The following is a 7,230-nucleotide window of genomic DNA, read 5'->3' as shown; positions in this document are numbered from 1 at the left end:
TTGGCGAAGACAAGCTGCAGGGGGTGGCCATGACCACTCGATTTTTATCCTTGAACGTGGCAATTGGCATCTATTTAATTAAATTTGCACTAAAAGCACCGTTCGGCAGGACTTTTTGCACATCGAACAAGACGTGTACGGACAATAATAAAACTTGTGTATTAAGCTCTCCTAAAACGAGAGTTTGTAAAGCCAACTTGATCACGTGCTTAATTATCAGGCAAAGACTTGGGAGGTCCACGGTACTAGGTCGTCGAATATAGAGAATGAGTACGTTTATATACACTTTCTTCAGTGAACGATGATGAGGAGACCGTGCGACCGTATCGACACAAGAACTTCCAAGAGCAAAACCATATATAATACACGCCATGGAAAGATATATGTATACATGAAATGGTACTCCCCCGCACAAATGTCTTTCCTGTATTCTTGAAAACAAAACGCAATAAGCAACAACGTTAGGCCACATCACTAACTAATGGAATCTATATTTTTCCTTTTAAATCACACTACTATATAAATGGACATCACTCCTCGTTCAGGAATGTGAACCGGTAGTGCATACGAGGAATCAATACCTTGGGGGTATTACTCGCAGTTCTACAACTGGGTATGAAAGGTAGTATCTCTCCCAGTTTATAGCAAGAGTAGGGGGTGTGATGCACCACACACTACTGGGGAATCCACCTTTAGTACCAGTCTCAAACCTGGTTGGACAACTTGTACTAAAGGGGACCCTTTAGTATCAAGCCACATAACTCGTACTAAAGTGCTCATTTAGTACCAGTTGGTTGTGGGGACCTCCCTCTGGATCAGTAGCTGATATAATCCTCATCACAGATTAGCATCAAAATAATAAAAGATGCATAAATTTATGGAAAAATATTTTTTCACCACTCCACGGTCAGAATAAATTTAGAACTAGAATGTCTAACTTGTATAATGAAATCAAGGTTGAGTACACTTATGGTTGGTACTTAGCATTGAAATTATATAAAATGAAAGGATAGTCAAGGAATGGGACACGAGGTTTGGTTTTATCAAGAAACTCATTTTATGCAAGTTGAGGTGAGTTTTGGGAGAAGCAAAGAAAAAAACACTTCTAGAGGAAGCACAGAGACTTCACCTGTTAACCAAACATAATCTTTTGACTTTGAAACTGGTATGGACCTTGGATGCTGATCGACATCTGGAGGACAAGGATTTGTTGGGACAACTAGTGCCACCAATGATCCTGAAGGACTTGAGTCTAGAAGGTTATAGTAGTCCAAGCTTTCCTGACTGGCTCATGGCAATTTTTCATCATCTCCCTTATCTTACTTGTATTAAATTGGTGGATCTGCCGACATGTAGCAACCTACCACCACTTGGACAATTGCCGTACCTGGAGAGCCTGCTTCTCTGGAATTTACCCAACGTTACAAAAATTGAAAGGGGTATCTGTGGTGGAAAAGGAGCGTTCCCCTAATTGGCAAAGTTCACAGTGGTTTTTATGCAAGGATTGGAGGAGTGAAATACTGTCACACCTGATTTTAAGGACAAAACCGAGTGCTTTCAATATATGTGCACCAGGATCAAGTTACACACATGTATGATAATAGTGAATAACAAAGACAGTGCTAAAACGAATAAAGGGAGTATTAAACATTATTACATGACCAAAAGTCTCAATAAGACATAAGCCTAATTATTACGCAGTGGAACTCCAAAGACGATGACGACACCACAGGCAGCTGACTGAAGAACTGTACGCCTAGAACTCCTCAAAGTCGTGAGATACTCCTCCAAATTAGCTTGGTCTGAACAGCGGTTTTGCAAGGGTGAGTACACTTATGGTTGGTACTCCACAAGTCGTGAGGAATAGTGTAGTGTAAGGCCAATCAAGGTATGGCTAAGGTGTAATTAGCATTAGCTTTTAATTAAGTTGGTCAAATTTTATTAGCAATTAGCTAAATATAAGTTTATACCACCCGAAATTAAACATGAGCATAAATAAAGTCAACAACATATGCATAAAATGACAACAATTTAAATCTATCTTCCGATAATATTATCATGTGAGGGTCCAGCCGCTCTTAACCGTGAGCACGGCTGATCGATCAGTTTTACACTCTGCAGAGGTTGTACATCTTTACCCACAAGTCACGTAAAAGTTCAAAAGAACTTTGGACCCAACCATGCGGTGTTTGCAAGGCACCATACTACACTTCCGAGGTGTGATTGCATAGGGACGCTACGAGGCCTTTACAAAGATTCATTAATCGGTGGTAACCCGCTAAGGTTTCGGTGTCTGGCGTGCACAACCTATCATAGGCTGCTAATGCAACAACTCAGTCCCCCCTCTTGCCTCATCACGAGTAAGATTACCCCAGACTAAGGTTTCTAATTATTCAGCCAAGACCAGAGCCATTTAGTCTTGTGGTAACACTGTTTTCCCGGGTGGTTCTCCATGTTCCGATTAAACATTTGTGATATTGTATTAACGGAAGGTACAACAGAAGTAAAGCAAGATTAAATGTTGAATTCAGTTAAACCACCATATCCCAAGTAAGCTCTAAGCATAAGCTACCCAACATAAAAGTAAACCTGGTTGGTTAAGGCAAAAGTAAATTAAATCTAGTCGAACCTTATTTGGGACCCATCAATTGAATCTTAACATGTGCATAGCATGGTTGTTGAGTACGAGAAAGTAAAAGTGTATAGGACTAAAAAGTAGTGATCAAGGGTACGACTTGCCTTCTTGGCCTTGCTCTTGCTGTTCGTACTCCTCGAAAGCTTGATCTCCAAATCCCTTGAACTGCTGAACGTCTACACGCGTCACACGAGCACATACAAGCAAACAAATACAATACATAAGAAAACAGTACACCAATCATAATTAAAAAGAGAAAACATGTTTGAAAATCTATTCTACGCATTAAAACGAACACACGGATATAAAGAACGTTAAAAACGAAGCTATAAAGCAAAAGATATGCTTAAAACAAGATGCAGGGGCATAACTGCGAGAAAAATTGAGATTACAAGGATCTGGTTTTAAATAGTTTTGAGCTGCGGGAGGATATCAACGCAAAACGCAGAAACTGCAGGGGTTAAAGTGCAAAAGCGCGGCTGCTGACTCGGCTGAATTGATGTGGACCGTCGGATGGCGATCCGGCGGCCGGCAGCTGCTGCGCTGACGTCAGCGACGGCGAGCGGCGGCGGAAAACGGCAGTTCGCCGGAATCGCCCGGGAACGCGCGACTGGGTGCAGATTTGAGCGAGGATTAGACCAGCAAATAGAAACGAGAGCAATGAACTCATTTGGGATGCCGACGGTGAGGACTTGGCGACGGCATAGGCTCTGGCAAGAACTTGCGGCAAGGAAAACAAATAAAATAAAACAAAACGCAAAACGCAGGGATGCACGGGCGATGTGTAGCCGGGTCTTCACCTTCCCGCGGAGCTTCTGGTGGAGGTGAGGACGACGAAGGGGTGACGGCAGCGCGCACAGAGGAGCTCGAGCGTGGCGGCAGATGCTTCGGGTGGCGGCGCAAGGAAGCTGTAGATGCGAAAAAGCTTGCGGTTTTGGGGAAAAAGGAAGTGGCGGCGGCCTTTTGTACCAGCCCTGGCGAGTGGGTCCGCATCGAGTCGGACGCGGGCGCGGCACGCACACGGTCCGGGCTTGAGTCCGATTCAGAGAAGCGGCGCTGGAGGAACGCGAGCGATTTTGCATGCGAGCGGAAGAAAACGCTGCGAGGAAGATGACTGCGGGCCCTGCTTGTCTGCGGCAGGAGGAGAGCTGCGAGCGAGAGGAACCTGGTCACGAGCTGGGCCGTTGCCTTCGAACTGGGCCGAGGCAAGCTAGTTGGCCTGCTGCTGCGGAAAGGTGCTGGGCCACGAGCAGGGCACAGCGTCGGGCCAGAAAGGAGCTGCTGTTTCCGAAGCAGAAACAGGAACTGACGGAAAGCCAGAAATCAATCGGAGACTGAAACTGAATGCCCCAGACTCTGAACTTCGGAAAAAACAGGACAACCAGCCAACTGACAGAAAAATAAAAAAAAACTTAACAACCCAAAAGCAGTACACAACCACAAAACCAGGCCACAAGACTGAAAAAGCTTGATAGGAACATCTGGCGACTGACAACCAAAAAGCTACAGAACTGCAACTGAAGAACTAGAGAACAGATAATTAACTGATTGAACTCTGAAACTGAAACACCCAAGAGCAGGAAGCTGACTGACAGAAAATTCAATACAGCAACCCAAGGTGAAACACAAATCCTTCTTCAAGCATTCAACAAAGAGATATGCAACAGAATGAATGCCCAATAAAATCCTATATTTCATTATTAAATTAGAAAAATGCTTGGATGTCTAGAAAAATGCAAAAATGACCTTACATGCCTTAAACAAGCAAATTGTTTCTAGCAAATTTTAATAAAATGCAAAGTTGTAATTTTTGGGTGTTACAAATACAACGTGCCCTGGCAAAGATGGCGTGGAGGAGTTCATGTTCCCTATGCTAGATGTACTCGGGGTATTTGAATGTCCAAAGTTGAGGTTGAAACCATGCCCACCCAAATGTCGTCAGTTCATAATATCAGAAATCGACCATGTTATATCTTCACTGGAGGTGGTACAAACCAGCAGCCATCGCTGCAACTCTACTCCAACCACACCACCAGCTTGACTATCAGCACGACAAGCCAGCACTAGAGTTTCAGGCTGTTTCACCACTTCCCTGCCCTCCGGAAGTTGAATTTCTCGTTCTGTTCAAATCTGATGAGCTTGCCGGAGAGCATACAACAACTCTCCTCCCTTCAGTCACTCGAGTTGAAATATTGTCGCAGCATATCAGCACTGCCAGAATGGCTCAGCAACATCTCCTCTCTCAAAACACTCATGATTACTCGTCTTTGCCTACATGTATAGACCTAACATGCATCGGAATATTAATTATTGAGGCAGCCCGATGGACAATCAATTTCTAAGCTTGGGGAAGGATGAGGACGTGGAAGTCGTCGTGGACTAAGAGTAGTGGATAAGGACGACACGAGGACGACCGAACAGTGGTGCGAGGACGAGCGAGCAGCCGGCAGCATGGGCACACCAAGGCACTCACCTATTTTCTTTTTACAAAACTATCAATGGACACGTCGTTTATAACTGAATAAATCAGGTTCCACCATAAAGAATCTTTTCAGCTGACTATACGCTCAAATCGCTGCGAGGACGAGCGAGCAGCTGGCGGCATGGGCACGACATGCATGCAGAAGGGTGGAGCGTCCCCTTCGAGCAGCAATTCTGCATGATAGGTTAAAATGGCTCAATAAATCAATCAAATCATGAATAGGAAATACACTGTAATCAATCACTAGCAGCCAGGAGAATGAAAATTAAAGGACTGCATGCATCCGAAGTTTATTGTTGACAGCAGCTTGTGTGCTTCCGAAATTTGCCAGGAAGTTAGGAATAGTACCACAGAGATTCTTGAAGGAGAGGTCTAAATATGCTAAAAAAACACTGGAGGGACCGGGTAGCTTGCAGTTGCCATTGTATTAAAATCCTCTCCATTCTACCTCACATTTACTCTCGATTCTCCCTCACATTCTACCTCAAAATCCTCTCCATTTTCTACTTCACATTTTAGCAACTATACTATCCATCTCCATTCTACACATCAAGTTGTTTTAACTCATACTAATCATATATAACAATCAAACTATCCATTACATCCTAGCTCAAAAACATGTATAAATACAAATCCTCTTCATTCTCCCTCTTTCTAGCAAGCAAACTCATTCTTCTCCCTCTCGAAAATATAAAACAAAGCAAAACAACAATAAATAAACGGAGGATGAAGTAGCTAACCTTCACAAAACTTTGGATGAGTGAAATCTCCATGGAAGTGAGGAAAAATATTCGGGCAGCACCTCCCCTAGGCTTGCTTCGGGAAGCGTCTTTGTGGAGTGGACTGGCTCGGGCTGGAAGAGGAAGAAAGGCCTCTATCTTAGATTTTATGGGGGGATGAGCTTTTATCCTAATTTAAATTCCAACCAGGATAAAAAGGAACATCTTTTGTCCCGGTTGGAAGTTTACTCCCGGTTGAAGCCTCCAACCGGGATAAAAGCACCACCCTTTTATCCCAATTAGAATTACAAACCGGGAGTAAACCGGTTGGAGCTTCCAACCAGGACAAAGCGCTACCCTTTTGTCCCTACCAACCGGGAGTAAACGTTTACTCCCGGTTGGTTATTCCAACCATGACAACAGGGTGGCGCCGTCGGTGGCTGGATAGCTGTTACAACTGGGACTAAAGGGTCACCTTTATTTAGTCCCGGTTGCAAATATCAACCGGGAGTAAAACTCCGTCCCATTCCAACCTACCGTGACGCGTCCCCTTTTGTCCTGGGCCAACTTTAAACCGAGATAGAAGGGGGCGCATGGAAGGAGAGTTCTCTACTAGTGTCTTCTAATTGAATAAATATGTGCACATTGTTGGCCAATTTAGTCTGCGTAGAGAACAAATGATTATGCATGGAGAATGCATTAGTCTATAAAGTGAAAAGATAATTTTACACCGCGAATGTCCAGATCACCTACAATAAGTTCATGTCGCGAACAAGAAGTCCACGTCGGGAATGATGACAAACATGATCCTCCTGCACAAGCGGAAGGTGAAGGGCCATATTCAGACGCCAATCCAGCTCTGACCCTAGGTCCCATATAGCTGCTAGAAAACAGTGAACCAATGCACATAGGTGGTTGGCTGAAGGCCCAAGATACCAAGGTCCGGCGCTTGAAAGCTTGTTCCACGAACATGTGTACGAGGCCTACACAGCCCTCAGTGGATTCGCTGATGGAACCAGTACGTACGTGCTTCGAATCCAAGTGTGCATGAAACCTCATGCCGGTGTGGTAGGGTCAATCTCTGCTACAACAGGACCTGCTCGATTCACAGACGAACAAATACAACTGAGAGGGAGTGGATTTTGTGCTGCGATGAAGCTGCAGCGTTTTCGGATTTCTTACTGTTTATTATTTGTGCAACATAACTAGCAATCGTAACACGATTCTCACCAAAATCTGACAACAGACACGACATGAAAAGAGAAAACAAACTCGACAGACTTATTAGACATGGATGTATTGACTGATGCGTGTGCACTTGTTGGATAGATCAGACAACAACATCCTTTGGTTATCATCTAGGGCCTCGCTTCAGCACACCAGCATGCGTGAGC

At 44.2% G+C, this 7,230-nt stretch overlaps 1 long non-coding RNA gene across 1 annotated transcript; it reads right to left on the bottom strand.

The window, feature by feature from the left end:
• Nucleotides 1–1,490: 1,490 nt before the first annotated feature.
• LOC140223657 (uncharacterized) lies at nt 1,491–5,995 on the bottom strand. The gene is made up of 4 exons (XR_011899015.1): nt 5,858–5,995; nt 3,436–5,290; nt 2,740–2,811; nt 1,491–1,802 (listed from the first exon to the last, which is right to left on the bottom strand). It is a non-coding gene; the product is annotated as an uncharacterized lncRNA (long non-coding RNA).
• Between the last annotated feature and the right edge of the window lie 1,235 nt (nt 5,996–7,230).

This window comes from Setaria viridis, chromosome 8 (genome assembly GCF_005286985.2).
Source record: "Setaria viridis chromosome 8, Setaria_viridis_v4.0, whole genome shotgun sequence".
NCBI lineage: Eukaryota > Viridiplantae > Streptophyta > Magnoliopsida > Poales > Poaceae > Setaria > Setaria viridis.
Note: the sequence above shows the minus strand (reverse complement) of the source record. Positions and strands in the feature narration are given on the sequence as shown.